This window comes from Tympanuchus pallidicinctus, unplaced genomic scaffold (assembly GCF_026119805.1).
Source record: "Tympanuchus pallidicinctus isolate F22 unplaced genomic scaffold, pur_lepc_1.0 scaffold4, whole genome shotgun sequence".
NCBI classification, from domain to species: Eukaryota; Metazoa; Chordata; class Aves; order Galliformes; family Phasianidae; genus Tympanuchus; species Tympanuchus pallidicinctus.
Window position 1 is genome coordinate 18,166,745 of NW_026294758.1, and position 16,302 is coordinate 18,183,046.

General features: G+C 40.7%; 1 long non-coding RNA gene across 2 annotated transcripts in view; it reads right to left on the reverse strand.

Moving 5' to 3' along the window:
* The window catches only part of LOC128089534 (uncharacterized), a 67,505-nt gene that overhangs the window by 35,394 nt on the left and 15,809 nt on the right, over window positions 1–16,302 (reverse strand). Inside the window, exons 2-5 of one of the 2 annotated variants that reach the window (XR_008210544.1) lie at window positions 6,777–6,815; window positions 4,661–4,716; window positions 3,863–3,977; window positions 2,468–2,600 (exon numbers count right to left, since the gene is read on the reverse strand). This is a non-coding gene — a long non-coding RNA (uncharacterized LOC128089534). The remainder of the gene's footprint in view (window positions 1–2,467; window positions 2,601–3,862; window positions 3,978–4,660; window positions 4,717–6,776; window positions 6,816–16,302) is intronic. The other variant, XR_008210545.1, reaches the window with a different exon arrangement.

The window sequence follows — 16,302 nt, forward strand, 5'->3', positions numbered from 1 at the left end:
TCTGCGGTCAGAGAGAAGTGAGGAAGGCTTTATATGACTTGATTTTCTACAGTGGTTTCTCCAACCTGAGCTTTGCTTTATCCTCCCCTTTCTTAGCTTTCTCCTCTCCCCCTAGCTTCTTTCAGCTAAGCTCTTTGCCTTGGATCAGCAGAGCACCCCTTTTCAGGCAGTTTTAGTTGCTCCAGGTTCCCCAGATGCTGCAATTCCTGAGTCTGTTGTCTAACTGAGAGGCAGGCAGAAACCTTACAACACACCCCAATTGTTGTACCAGAGAAGGTTCTTGGAATTTTTAATTGAAACAAGCTCATCTTCCAAACCATAATCCAAACAAGAAGTCTGCCATAACACAGGATGAACAGCTCAGCCTATTCAGAGCTGCCAAGAGATGCTCTATGTTTTGTTTGGTGATTGTCTATTATGTAGCACTACTGCACTGCAGAGTGCCTGTTGCCATTCATAGGTACTGACCTACTGAAAACATCTGCGCTAACAGCCAGCATTTTAACTTTCACTACAGTTGAGAACTTTCCAACTAAGCTGACAAGGCACATCAGCATGATGAATAACATTAATTAGATTTGTCACATGATTCATATTTCAATGCGGGATTAACAGAAATTTCTGCTGGTGCAGACCCAATACTAAGCAAGTATTTCACTTTAGTCCCGTAACACATTTTACGATGTGACCCTTCTGTCATTTCTAACCAAACAGCACACTAGGACTGTCACACCCACGTGTGCACCCACTACAATTCCTCAGGCCTCAGAAGGGTAGACTGCCAATGGACACATTTCTCTTACCCCCTAACAACAGCAAAGACTGCTCTTTCACATCAGGAAAGCTACACTTCCACATCAGAAGCGTTGAACAAAGAAAGTAAAGAAAGCTTTCCTTTTTACTGTGAAGGCAGTAAACACCGGCAGCTTTGCCTGGAGAAACGTTAGAGTCTCTGTCACAAAGAGCATCAAAATCTGACTGGACATCATTCTGGGCAACCTGCTCTGCCTCTGCTAGCAGCCAGCAGGATGGCCTCAATAGGCCCCTTCTGACCTAAGTGATTTTGTGGTAATTTCTGTATTATTTTTTGTATGATTTCAGAGCGAAAAAGCAAAATGTTTTTTCCCCCACTTTGAAGCTCTGCCAACTTCTTTTTTGAAGCTGATACCTGCTTCCCAAATTACATGAAGCCAGTAAATCTTTTCCCCAGTTATTTAAGAATACAATAACATTGTGTGTAATGCACTACAATAGAAAGCAGTCCCACAAATAAAAACATTGAAGTCTACAGCTAGGCCTTTCTTACTCCCTCTCCTCAAAATGTAGCTATAACAGTCAAAACAAAATAGATCAGTAGAATGGAAGTTTAACTCATTTCTAAGTAAAATAATTCTCCTTTCGCAGTTCCAATACTACTGCCATACTCCTGTTGCCTTCTTCATAAGACACTGAGGAGAGAGAAAAATCTACCTTATAGAAACATACAACAATAGGGAGGTAAGTATTAGGAATGGAAAAAACAAGGAGTGTTGGATATAACAGTGGTACTAAGAAGATTGTATACTGCATGTGTCATCACAGAAGAAGTGGAAGCAACACAAAGGAGGCTGATTTTATAATAGACTTGATTGCTTTTTGAAGGGAGAAAAGAATGTGGCTCATTGTGCTAGAGATACACCAGACTCATCTTTTCTGCCTTTATTTCCCAAATATCTAACTACTAACACTTCAGGTGTAAATAAGGTTCTACACAGAGGTATTTCTCTAAACTAAGGAAAGAAAGGAAATTCATATTTCAACTACCTACAGTTCTTGGTCCTAATTCAATAGTTACAGCTTAGAATTAGTAAGAAAAAAAAAAAAACCTGTCAATAAATAAAAAGGAAAAAAATGTTTTCAAATATGCAGGTTTCTTATTTGCTGTTCCATAGGATTTGGCCATTAAAAAAAATATAGTAAGATTATAATGAAAGTGGAGCTAGGTGACATTGTCTATCAGCAACTGAAAATTATATGAAATAGATGAGTGAAAGCGAGTGTCTATTTTTAATACTGGAAGGAGCAATAACATGGAAAGGCTTCTGTTTGAGTTCTTCCTCTATTAAACCCCGGACACCAAAACAAATACAGACTGTACTAATTCTTTGAGGGGACTTGCAGAGATCTTCCATTTTGGTGTTACTAAGCATATTTCTTATCTACTTAAGAACACAATTTAAACAAGGAAGATTTCAGATTTGAAGGCAAAATTTTAAAACTGCTGAAGTTTCCAAAGTAGTCCATGTGAATCGCACATTACCAGTGCTTTTACAGTTAGCCACTTCCCCCACCAGACAAAAAGAAAATCTAAAAATTTGTTTTGCATGTTTGCTTCTAATGGACTGGGAAGCATGCAACATATCTCTCGTTCAAGGTATTTGAAAAATGTTGTGGAAGAACAGAAAAGAGAAGACCACAATGTTCTTACCACATACAGCTGTTTCCAGAGCACAGTCCATTCCTTTAGTGTTGTTGTGACCTCAGTCACAACAGAATCTTCACGTGGAACAACTGTTTCATATTGCCAAAACAAGAAGAGGACAAAAATTAGGAGAGGTACTCTGGAAAAGGTATAAACAAGTAACTGTCAGCACAGTCATTTGTAGTCATTTGTAGAACACTAACACTGACATTTTTTGAGCTTTCAACTTAAAGAAAAATGTAACAACTTGGTCATGACACTCAAGCAACTCCAGTATTCTTTCAGCTGTTCCTCCATTACTTTCCCAAGAATTTGCTTATGTGAAGCATTTTCTAGTTATGTGTTCAATATTTAATCATTCTAACCGAGATCAGTGAAAACACTTCTCGTGATTAGAGCATGTTAAATTACTTTGTCTGTAAGTGGGTCCTTCCATTTGTGTTCCATCTAATCCAGTCTGACCCTTTTATCCCTCTAGTGAGCATCCAGTACCACCAAACACCCAGGTGATCTACCATTTATGGACCTTCCCTAATCAAAAGACTTCTTTACTACTGAATTTCAGTTAAACCCAAATAGGACATCCTTTAGCCAAAATAACAGAACTCATCCCTTCACAGCCAATGTCTTCTTTACCAATTAGAGGACGAGCAGAACACTCTCTCCTCTTATTACACTAAGATATTACAGACAATTGGTGGTAAGGAGAAAGAAGTTAACAGTCCACATTGTGCCAGGGTAGGTTTAGATTGGATATTAGGAATATTTTCTTCACAGGGAAGGTGGTCGAGCACTGGAATAGGCTGCCTAGAGCAACAGTGCATTTCTCATGCCTGGAGGTATTTAAGGGATGCGTGGACATGGTGCTAAAGGATAAGATAAGATATTCCACAGAATATGCTTGTGATCAGAAGCACGATACTTAAGAATATTATACAGTATGCTTTATTATTTTAACAAGTGTTCATACCAGTACTTGGAATATATTCTTAAATACAGGGGCAGAATTGTATTTATTTATTTTTACCAACGCATGACAAAGGATGATAATCTCTGAGTCAGAATTGCATTACGTTCTGACTACATTCTGCTATATCAATTGGTATACCAATCTTAAGATACTTACTTTTAAAAAATTAATGTAATTGTCCTACTGAGAATGCAAACATTCTGAACTGATTGCCGTTCACAAGCAGTGAATTAACTTCAAGCACTAGTAACGATAAATTGGAGGAAACTATTCTTTCCCACAAGGAGAGTGCACATCAGGAGCAGTCACTCTACATAAGCTGTTTTACTACACTCCAAAGTTATGAAGCATCAGTTCTACTGCTGCCCTTAAAAAGTTTACTCAGCTCATTTGAGAATAACCATAAGATGCAAGACTATTGGAAGTCACACCTTCTTCTGCAGGCACTTCACTAAATGCCATCTTTTAGTTTTATCTTCCCAACTTAACCTTCCACCTTGGGCGACCATCTGAAATGGTGCTCTTCCAAATCTCCCCACAACTGTCCTAATGTAGAAAAGGTAGATAAGAGCAGTTGTGAGCATGCAGGAGTATCAGCCAACCTCACAGGAAACTGCACTGAGAACTCTGCCATCACGTCACCATCAGCACTGCTATTCACATTAACTGAACTAACCCTAGGCCTAGTCAGCCCTTCTGCTGCAGTGAAGGTAAAAGATAATTCAGCAGAGCATACCTTAGTCATTCTTTGGGCTGAGATAGGGGGGTTAGACGTTTGTTAAAAGTTCCCAAGTAACGTAGTTACTTTGTCAGCTATAAATGGATGAAAATCTGTTCAGAAATGACACCTGCTGCCTACGTGCCAGTGCCTCTCGAACAAACAGAATGGAATATCAAATTCTGCCACTGAGGAGCAACAAGAAATTAAAAATACAAATAGAATTCTTTAAAATATGTGCCTATCAGGCAACACCTTTGAAGTCCTGATTTTATGGAAAGTGGAAAGGAATAAATAACAGAAGTGTTTCCTGCTGTGTGAAAAAAAAACAAAAAACAAAAAACAGGAAAATCAAGGAATTTATAAGAGAGCTTTGCAGAACAATGTTTCAATTTCAGAACTTAATATATTATCACAAACTACAATGAACAAAAAGCACTACATATTTTAATAACTACTTCTTAGATTCCCTTATAGACTGCAGTTTCTTAAAAGAAGGAAAACCACTCACCTTCTGTTATTAAAAATTGCCTTTTTCAAGTGAATATAGGTTGCAGGAAAAATCCCCTGCAAGAGAAAAGCCTGTAAGTTAGAAAGGCAACACTTGCAGTTTTCAGTGTTAATATATTTATACAATTCATTTAAATGTGTATATAATTGCCCATATACCACATTAACACCCTCTCCCTCATCACTATGACAAAAACACTGCTACAGACTCATGCCAGCATTCAAACTGGACAAGCAATGTTCATCCCACAAAGCTCCCAAAGTGTTCAGAAACACTGTTCTGTGTGAAATGTCTTCTGGTACAAAAACAATGGATAAACCAACTATGACCAAATGAGAAGTCTCATGCTAAGCTTACATGCTGTTGCCTCTGAATGGACATGATCAAAATAAGAGATCTACATTTAGCAAACTTTCTTCATGCTGCAAAGAGCATCTGAGCCCAACAGCATGCTAACTGGTGATAAGCAAACTGGCATGAAGTGTGACAAGTAGAAAGAGCTCTGAGAAATGGGTAGCTTGCAGTTAGCAGAAAGGAATGAGGACGCTGACTGCAGAAACGTAAACCAGCCAGCTCCAGTGCCTGTTGTGCAGCTCACAGCATGACATCAGCACCACTCCAGGCCTCCTCTTCAGCATGCCACATTACCTTCAGTGATAAGGACTTAGGTTTAAAAAAAAAAAAAGCAACAAAACAAAACATCCACCATTCAATTTGTGTCTAGCCCCTATCCCAGTCTTTCACTGAACAAACAAGTATTCTGTTTACCTGCATAAAACAGGGCTATCCTCCTTCTAGCAAGAAACTGCCCAATCCCACCCAGAAGAGCTCCAGCAGCCTTCTGCTGCTCACATGACAGAGGGACTCCAACTCTGCCTGTGCTATCAAGTTCTCTATGTTTCATCTCATGAGAAAATAGGTCATTTAAACCAAAATCATTCTTGTACTCCATAACCCCTGTTAAAAAAAAAAAAAAAGTCCCAAATGCTCAGAGCAGGCTCAGCTGGTTTGTAAGGACGTGTGGGGAACACAATATCAGCACTGCTAATCTGCAGGTGAAGAACAGCAGTCAGCCACTCACAATTATTTCCGTAATCAAATGTGAGCTTTAAATTTTTAGAACTTCAACACTGTGTAATAATCCAGGAAGACATTTTTTTCAGCATTTTGAGAGTTTTGAAAGGAATTTTAAGAAAATTGTATTCAAAATGTTAAGGAAAATTCCTCCCTTTTGACAGGCGAGACAGACACTGAGGAATTAAAAAGAGGTTAAACAAGTAACAGCTTCAGGAGGAAAAAATACTTTCAGCCCTACCAAAATCTGGGGAAAAAAAAAAAAAAAAAAAAAAAAGCTACTTCAGTTTCTTGCCTGATTCCCTTCAAATCCATGCTTTGTATTTCTGTGATCCTGTGCTGTTACCTAAGAAACCAAGAGAGGTTTGAAGGGCTCTCTGACCAAAACTGAGCATGTACTCAAGCAGAAGAGGTAGCAGCATACATAAAACAAGCACAGGCTGTTCCAAGGAGAGGAAACAATTCCAGTAACAACAGGAAAAAAAGTAGTCTGAAACATGAGGGATCCAATGTTTTTTCCTTTTTAAATACAAGCTGTATTTATACCAGAAGACAACAAAGGAGAAAAGTATTTACATGTCCTGATACATACATTTACAGAAATACACACTGCACTCATCAGGACAGTCAAAAAAGTTCAAGAAACCAAATGGGTAAAACTGGAAAATAACCACATGCAGTAGTTAAATGGTAAAAGTCTGAAACAAAGCACCCTTTTTCATCAGACACTTTTCGGTAATTATCTTAAAATGATAACACAAATTATTAAATGTGCTTCACTAAGCAGCATAAGATCAGCCTCCTTCTAAGGTTTTCTAGCAGTCACGTGGAAAAGGTCCAACTGGATGAGACTTATCAGTATTAGAAAGATTTAATTGTGCATATGGGGAAGATATCTGATTTTGGGGCTGACAAAAATTGCTTTCTACATTACGGAAATAAATCTAATCTCCTCACATGGAGAAGTGAAAGGTAAGCACAACCTTGGGTAGGGTTGCAACAGCAAAGCAGAGATAATCTACCAGTAAGTGGAGAAACTTACCTTCACATTGGGCTTCTTAATGGAAACACCTCTACCATTCTAAAACCAGAGAAAACACATTACATTACATTCTGTCATTGCTTATGTCACAGAGAAGCAGCTGACAAGAAACTGCAATCACTGAGATCATCTCAAAAACCACTGTCAATACAGAGGTCAGACTTTAACATACTTTTTTGTTTGGCTCTGCAACAATGACAAGCAATTAAGGACTTGGAATGCTCCTATTTCTTTCATCAGGAATAAAAACAGCTCAGTATACTCGGTCACTTCTCTAACAATCATAAGCTACTGTTTAAAGATGTGCTCAGTGCACAATCTGCAATCATTTTTCCCATGTGCTGGCACAGGAGTCTCCTCCTAGTATTTACCCAATGAAAAACTCAGAAATTCAGAAACTTGCTCTTTTACAGACAGGAGAAGTCATTACGATACATTTCTAACATTGTTTAAACCAATATAAATCCTTTGGATGTGTCTGGTCTTATGCATGCCTCAAGAAAAGACTTCAGGATCTCATTTCACAAATCCAATTACCATTCTTGCACCCCCCCATCAGATAGCAGAACCAGACAGGACAATACATCAGGACTAAGAGCCAAAGCTACCAGTCAAACAGAAGAACCCAATTACTTCCACTCTAGGTGGGGTTAATGTCACTGCAACACAGGGAGTCATCTGGAAAAAAAAATTTAAAAAGCTCTAAAAACACCACCCAGTTTAACCATGAAATTTGAGGACAGATGACATTAGCATGGAGCACTTGAGTTAGAGGATGGAGGTTTTCTACAGAGAAAGGCTGCACTTAATGGACACACATACTGCTTCCTCACTTTCTTTTCCAGTAGTTCAGAACAGACTCAAGCTGCCTGACTCAGTGCCCAGCCCAGGCAAAGGCAAGTAAGTCACTCCAACTGGTTTTGAATAAATGAACCCCTGCACAGGGTGTGGGGCTTGGATGGAGGCAACGCAGTTTACATCAGCCTGCATACTGTGGATTGGTGGCTAAAACCATGCTGAGAATAGAGCAACACTTGCTCAGCTTTGGTGCTTTCTCTCTTCCTCACTCTGTCACCCCGACAAAGTGCTGCTGCAAGAATTCCCCAGTTTCTTAACTGAACTGATTTTAAACACCTGGATCTTTTAGCTTTCAGTATGCACAAAGCTGAACTCAAGTGCTGCAGAAGAAAACAGAATGAATTGTATGCCCATGGCAGTGTGCTCTGGACAAGTTGCTGTATCTTCAAGCCCTGCTCCACCTTTGCTTTTCCACAGACTGCACTATACCACACTGACATGAGGAATCAAACTCTGTAACCACACAGTAGTTATAAAGCAGATATGTTTTAATCAGTGCTGCACAGAAACCAGGTGCAAGGGGGATTATTCCTCCTAACCTGCACACCATCTAGAAAAATTGTGCTACAGACCCAGACCAAACTAATACATAATCAATAACCTTCCCAGAATTCGGATACATACTCATTACACCCCCAAGAGTTCAATAGCATGCAGACCCTCCCCTCTTGCACGTGCGTAGTGGGTCATGGGATGATGATTGTCGTCTTCCTCGCAAAGGCTTCTGACCTTTCTCCCTGTAAACTTCTGACCTTTCGGGGAGGCATCCCCCCAAAACAGTTTCTTCTTGCCCCATGGATATCTAATCACATCCCTGCCAAATGTCCTCGGGCTGTTCTCAAACCCTTATCTACATGGCCTTCATCTCCCTCACTATCTACGACCCAGTGTCTGCCATCCCTTATTTTCTAACAAGGTCTAACATTCTTGCTTCTATAAACTATCTCTAACCATCCCCATTCACCCCCCTTATTCTCAGTCACTGTGAAACCTTTCACTTATGGGGCCCTTCTCACATTTCAGTTCCCCTTTTCTTTAATCTAGCAGGATTTCCACCTGCTAGATTACTCTTTCTTAGCATGTGAAATAAGCCCCACTTTCCACCTTTTCCTTGAACTCATGTCTCTTCCATATCTCATACTCCCTTCTAGTATTCTGGCACAGGCACAAAGAACACCTCATTACTCACAGGTAAGGATCACCAATAGTACCAGTACGATGCACGTCAAGAAAAGCCACCTTAACCATCCTAGATTTGGTAACCAGCTAGTAAGTGAGCCCCATAGATCTGTTTACCAGTCCTGTTATCGATACTTGTCCTATGCAGGACTTTTATTTGCTCCCAGATTTTCCTTAAGTCTGTTCCAATTCTCAGATCCTTATTTACATAAGCACGGCAACTCTGATTTATTATTGTGCATACTCCTCCTTCTTTAACTGTTAATAGATCTAATGCTATCCTGTTTTGGAGTACCACTTTGAACAAAGAGAATACCTCTTCTTGGATTGCTCGTAATGTGTTTGTTATGGCATTTTCTACTATTTCTAGAGTTGCAGAGATATTCTCTATAGCCTATAGAGTTCCGAGAAATCAGTTTGCCATCGTTGCCCTCTCTTCTAAATCATTAATTAGATTCCCATCCTTTCTAGAGTATTTTACAGGTTCTGACTCAGCTTCAGAGACTTTAAGTTTACCGTCTGGAATTAAAGCCCTCTTCAACTGCCTGTTCTGCCACCTGACCCACCATCTTAGTTCCAGTTTCCTGTACAGCGTTACCCTTCTGATGTCCTTTACAATGTATAATAGCCACGCTCTTCAGTAGATTTATATCATGCTGTTTTCCTTGGGTGTGCAATCCTTGCTCTTTCCAGATGGTACTGTGAGCATGTAGCACCCCAAATATGTAATTAGAATATGTAATATAAGTAAGGCTCTCGTCCAGGCAGTTATTTCAGCCTTCTGAGGGAAAGTCCCCTCAGGTAATGGTTGTGCTTCGATTATCTTGTCAGCTGCAGCTACTGCATTTCCTTACGGTTTCCTTGGCCCACAAAACTGCTGTCAGTACATCAGCTGTCTTCTGCATCTTCTAAGGGTTTGTCCTTCAGGTCCGACTGGCTGGAATATACAGCTTCAGTTGTTTCAAAGCAGTCATGAAATGCTGGTTCTCCAGGAGTTCTGCTAAGGAAAGATACTGGGTTGACAATATTAGTTACAATTATTTCTACATCATCCTGCCTTACCAGGATGGCTGGGTATTTCAGGAACCTTTGGAGTGAGAGCCAGTGCCCTCTTTTTACCTACAATACAGCAGACACTGTATGAGATATTATTCGTTGGCCTAGCAGAACTTCACTGGCTTCTTGAATGTTGAGTACCAGCGCAGCCACCGCCCTCAAGCACCCCGGCCATTCCTTACTCACTTCATCAAGCTGTCTGGAGAAGTGTGCCACTGCCCTTTGATAGAGTCCACGGCTCTGGGCAAGGACTCCCAGAGCTATTCCTTGTTTTGTATGGGAGAACAGCCAGAAGGGATTAGCCATGTCTGCAGCCCCAAAGCAGGGGGCCTTCACAAGTTCTTCTTTCAGCTGGGGGATGCCCTCCTTGCTTCCCATTTCATATAATATTTTGGCTTTACCAACAGTCCGTAGCTGTGTATCCACAGTCAGCCCCATCCTGTCATTCCTGGGAGCGTACGGAGTTCCTTGGCAGGTTGCGGCTCAGGGGTTTGGCAGATGGCTTCTTTCCTGACAGTCCTTAAGGTTTGAAGTCCAGCTGTAATCTCATATCCCAAATACGTCACTTGCTATGGAGTTATTTGTGCTTCTGTTGAGAAACTTGATAATCATTTAAACCAAGACATTCAGCAAACTCACAGTCCATTGCACACAGTCCTCTTTTGCTTCTGTGGCATCTACGTACTGCAGTAAAGTTCTACCCTGGGATGGAGGAACCCAATCTCAGGTTCACGAGTTGAGCAGCTCTCAAAAATCATTGAGCTGTTCTCACAACCCTGGGTAAGACTGTCCAGGTTAACTGAGTCTTTTCTCCCCATATTGGAGTTTTCCTGTTCAAAGGCAAATAACCTTTGGCCAAACCAGGCAGAAAAGGCATCTTTCAAATCCAGAAGGCAAACTTCACCTACTCATTCCTTAACTCGGTTAATAAAGTGGATGTTGTCACCACTGCTATTTACCTGCCCTCAGATCTTGTACAAACTACAGTATTGCTATAGTTGGATTGTATTTGGATTCATATTCAATTAGTAATTCAGACTCAAAAAAATAAAAAAAAGAATAAAACAAATCTTTTATCCTTCACATATCCTCAAAGGGCACTGCTTTACCCTGAACTGGGCTAACTTTTGCTTTTAACTTAACTTCTATTGAGGGCTGCAGTTTTGGCTGTGCCAGGTATCCGTGATACCCACACTCCTAAGCTGACCTTATTTAAGATTTCTGTAACTTCTGGGGCTACAACCTTGTTTTTCCCAGTTTGTGTTAAAGGCAAACTTACAATTTCCAATCAGTTAATAGTGTTTGATCCTTAGCACCAGTTTTATTTAATTTAATCTCTGCATTCATTTGTTCTAATAAATCTTGCCAGAGTAGCCTGGCATGTACAAGAATTTATGTATTCCTACTTGTTTTCTCAGCCTACATTTATTTGATCCCCAAAAGTAAGCCTTTTCTTACTATGCAGTAGCTCCTACTACTGTTACAAAATCATTTATGGGTGATAAGAGGCACTCATACCCACCAAAAGATAAACCCTTTTATCCTGCTCCCCTAGCTGCAATTTAACCAGTGGATCTGCTAGGGTAAACTTCCCAGGCTCCCATCCTTTGGCTTTGCAACCAAAGACGATTCCCTCTTTCTCTACAGTTTGCCCACTGCTTTCATTCCAGTGGAGTGGAGCATTCCCTGGGCTCTTCCAGCTCCCCTATCTCTCTCTGAGTTGATTTCTGGGTCCTACGGCCCTGCTCTAGTGCCACAACAGTAGCAGCTGCTGTTATTCCCAGTTTCCTTACTATCTCTATTTCTCAATCTGTTTTTTTGTTTGTTTGCTTTTCCTTCATGTCGCTCACCTCCCTTCAGTCCTGACTTCCCTGTCACACCCTTCTCATCTTTGCCGTCCTCAGCCTGCGTCCTTCCCAAAATTTTCACTTTCCAAACTCTCACAATTACATCAGCTACTAACATCATACTTCAGTTTCATGTCCAAACCACACTGTCTACATGTACAGTCACACCGTAGGCAACCTGTAGGCAGTAACAAAAGCTGAAGAAGAATGCACTTGGTAGCACAGGCAAGTCAATGCCCTTCCCTTTGCCTGTACAGCTTTTTCAGCCGTAAGAAGTATTAATGCTGTCTCCTCAGCTCCTCTGAATCTCCTCTGAATTGCTACAATTCAGCAAAACCTGTGAAGAAGTGGGAGAGAGCAATGACATGTTCATATAGAAATTCACAGTGTTGGAATTTTAGAAATCTGCATATTCGTAGAAAAGGACTGAAAAGCAGTTTTTACAAAGATGTGTCCCACTCAGAAGTCATAGCAATAATGCAGTTCTAATTGAAAGGACTCTGGGGCAGAATTTACTGGGGGGAAAAAATGATTTCTTTACAACAACTGTACAAAAAAAACCCCCAAAAAACTCTATTATGACAGGATAACTGTTCTCTTGAATACCACTTAACGATTACATTTACAAATCAGATTTTGAAATTGCGTGATAGCTAACGCTGTGACAGCTGTACAACTGACAACTAGCATTTGAACTGCATTTAGTTTTTATTCCATTAAGAAATTATAATTAAATTATGCATATTGTAGATCTTACAGATATATTAGATTATGTATCTAACACATAAATGCATCTTAGCTTCTTATGTTGAATTTTAGATAAGTAAGTCTTTCCAGCCTTCTGAGTAACCCTCAGACCAGGAGAACAGCTATCTTTTGCACACACTGGCACACATCAATAATTGCTTCTACCAATTAATCTGCAAGTAAGCCACTTGCAGACTATCTGTATGCACCTAGCATTGTGCAGTGACCTGGAAGAGGGCTGGCAGCAATGAGCAGTCCTCAAAAGCTGCCCAAAGGTGCCCACTGCCCAGAGCAGCCTGCTGTGACAGACGGAGCAGCACCCAAATCCCACCCAGCCTGCTGCCAGCAGGGCCACGGCAGCACAGCTTTACACGTTGGCCTCAGCCACACAGAAGGCCATCCAAAAGTCATCCCTGCTGTCCGTAGCAGTCAGGCAATATTTTCCATGGCAGCTGTGTGGGGCCAAGTGAATTATGCTCCCTAGGCACACAAAAGGCAGAGGAAATGGCCATCTCACTGGAGGCTTGGAAGCGTGGCATAGATACCACTCTCAAGCGCTGAATTCTTCAAAATTGCAAAACAAACCATCCAGTTCTAGCTTTCAGGTGTCCCCCACACCAAAAGCCTTCACCTGGCCATGCTGTCACTGCTGGATACCAAGGGAGCTAACTATATTACATGTGTGGCGTATGAATGCTGCTACTAACACAGAAATTATACCATGGAGTTTTAAAAAGTTGCCCAACTACGATTAAAAAAAAAGGATCTGTTGGTGTGTTATCAGTTATTTATTGTTAGCATTAATAGCCTTAAAGCTCCACTGCACACAAATACAGGCATACATACATATACATACCTATATGCATGCGCAGGTAAGCACATTTGTTCCTTCACCCTGCAAATGCCCACAAGGGTCAGCTGCAGAGCTACACGAGAACCTGACACAGGAAATTCTCTCTTCTATTCAATGTGCTTGAAATGCAACAACTGCTTTCCACACCAGTCACTGTGAAACAGTCCTTGCTGTAAGAGTTATTCAGTAACTCATTATCGTTAGAAATACCCATGTTCAGAAGCACAGGTAACATTGCTGTTTATCTATCTTGAACTCTTCAGTATATCTCAGAAATCCTTTTCCATGTCACTAGCACATTTGTGTGCATGCCATCCTTTCAACCCTTATTCGCATGAGTTAACATCAGTACCCACTCTGTTCAAAAGAATCCCCAGCAATTAACACAGAGCATAAGATGAAGTACAATTCACTCCAACCAAGGACACTGTTAAGCAGTGGCTGAGGCTGATGGGGAGCTCCAGAGCTCACCTAGTACCATTCCTACCCCAGAAGGCCAACCAGAGCAGCTGCCCAGCCCTGTACCCACAGCTCTGAGGGACTCACAACCTCTGTGGTAACCCATATTCAGTCCTGGCACAGCCCGGAAGTATTTGGTGATGCTCAGGGAGGGCACCACTGAAGTGACAGAGGAGCTCCACGTTGTGCAGTTCCAGATGTAGCAAAATTAACCCATCATGCACACAGAAAAACCTCATACTAGACGGCCTACCTTCCTCAATGATCTGAAGACTGACACAAACTGCCTTTGAGGAACTGTCCTCCAAATTAAAGAAAAAACACACAGCCCACAGCCCAATTACTGTGACACTGTGACGAGACAAACTGGATTATCTTTTGGCTTTTCTGTAAGCAAGCTGCTCCTTTGGATACCATGCCTTTTTTTCTTCAATTTTGGAAGTTTCCCAGATTACTTGAAATGGTTTGAAAATATCATGCCTCCTTTCAACAATATCACTGTATTCCTTCAGAGTTATATTATTCTTTTCAAATACTTTCTCCTGAGCTTGCGGTGTTCACAAGACCTGGTAAAGCAACCACTATCAACACCACTATCTGAACTATCTGAACACCACTATCTGAAAGCCAGCCATTACACCACACTGTTTTTAAATAAAATACTATCAATTTGCACATGCAATACCAGATGTACTGTTTACAAGACGCTTCTCCATGGATTAAACATCACCACTGAACTGCAAAACTCTCATTCAAAGCTTTACAAGCAGAGGTGAGGAAGCCACCACTTTTCTAAAAGAATCACAAATATTCAGTTACTTTTTCACTGAAGAGTTCAGTCAGCAGCTAATCAAACGAAACCCCTCAATGCAAGAGGACAGCCTTAAAAGCAAAAGACAGTTTTAGGCATGAGAGAAGAAAAAGCAGCCATCTGACAAGCAGCAGGGATGTTTACATAGGAACTCTGGCACTGGAGAAGAAACAGGAATGTAAACTGAACAAACATAAAAAAAAAGCCAAGGTTTTGTGGAATGTGAGTTTGGAATTTGTGGATTTGGGTTCTGAATTTGTTTTTAAATTGTTCAGGATTGAAAAGATTATTAAAAACATTATTCAACCTCAGTGTACAGAGAAACATCCTCATACTGTACCTTCACAGCCTCTCTCTCTCTCAATAAACATGTTTTACACCACTTGCTTACTCGGAATGTTAGGATAAAAAACGTTCTCCTTTTAAATGCAACAACCTCAGCCAGATTAGTCCCAGGAATACTGCAAGGGATTGGGATGTGCAGTTTATTCACACACAGACATCTACAGCCACACAAGAACTGTATTTACAGCTATAATGTTAACAATGGCACTCTCCTGCAGGAAGAAAAAGAACATGGGATTCAGCATGCTCCTAAATTGCATCTCTCTGTTTCACAACTAATGTTTTTCGTGTGTTCGGCTATTCCTAAGCAATAAACACTGGTATGCTTCATCAAAACACATTACAGCAACATTTAGGAAATATGGCTAAAACAAACACAGGCTACACTTTACGTGATGAAAATTTCTTGCAAGACCCAACTGCAACACAACACCAGGTCAGGGGTCAATATTTTCTGGATGGATGGTTAACTTAAAACACACTGACCCTCCCGAATCAGACTGCATTAGTGCCAGAAGCGCTCAGCCTTTCCTTCAAAACGTGGGTCAGGCTAGTTCTTCATCCAAGTGCTTTGATTTGATGTGTCATTGTTCCACAGCAGCTTATTAAGATCTGCTGTATTCAAACATTTTTACATTCTTACATAGCAAACAGAGTTGCCTCCTGGACACCACTGTTACCTTCACATTTCTCCAGGATCTGCACGGTCTCACCTGGCTCCAGGACCAAGCGTTGCAGCACAGCTCCTTGGAAAGGAGCATATCACTAAAGGGTAGGGAAAGAAGGAGACACACAGGGGTTGAATCTGAGCGTTAATTTTCCTTCTAAGCATAGCACTTCAGCTCATTCCCTAAATAAAAATAGCTATCACGCAATTGCCCAGAAAACCTGTCAGCCAACTTCTCTGCATCGCATTCTCCATTTCAGCCCTTATCACAGGTTAAGCTCAGCAGAGACATAAAAGTTGCATTTCTTATGAAACTTTTGAATCAAGCAAGGCTTGATCACTTCAATCTCCAATTCCAGATTCATATTAGACACAAAAACTTCCTTGTCTCATTTCTTACTCTCTTGCACAATGCATCAGAGCACACAGTCCTAACTTCAAAGAAAATAATGAAGAGCTGTAACAGATTTCCTTCAAGTTGCAACCACTGCAATTAACATTTGTGCAATTAATACACTAGGAAAATCCTATACTAATGTGTACTATGATGTTTAACTGGATACCCTGCAGAATGAAAAGGAATCTGTACTTTTCAAGAACCACACTGAACTTCTGAAACATTTCTGAAGGCAATTTAATTAACCTCAATTTTAAACACAAATTTAAAAACTGTGATTCATTCCCCACTTCCCCCTGCCCCAATT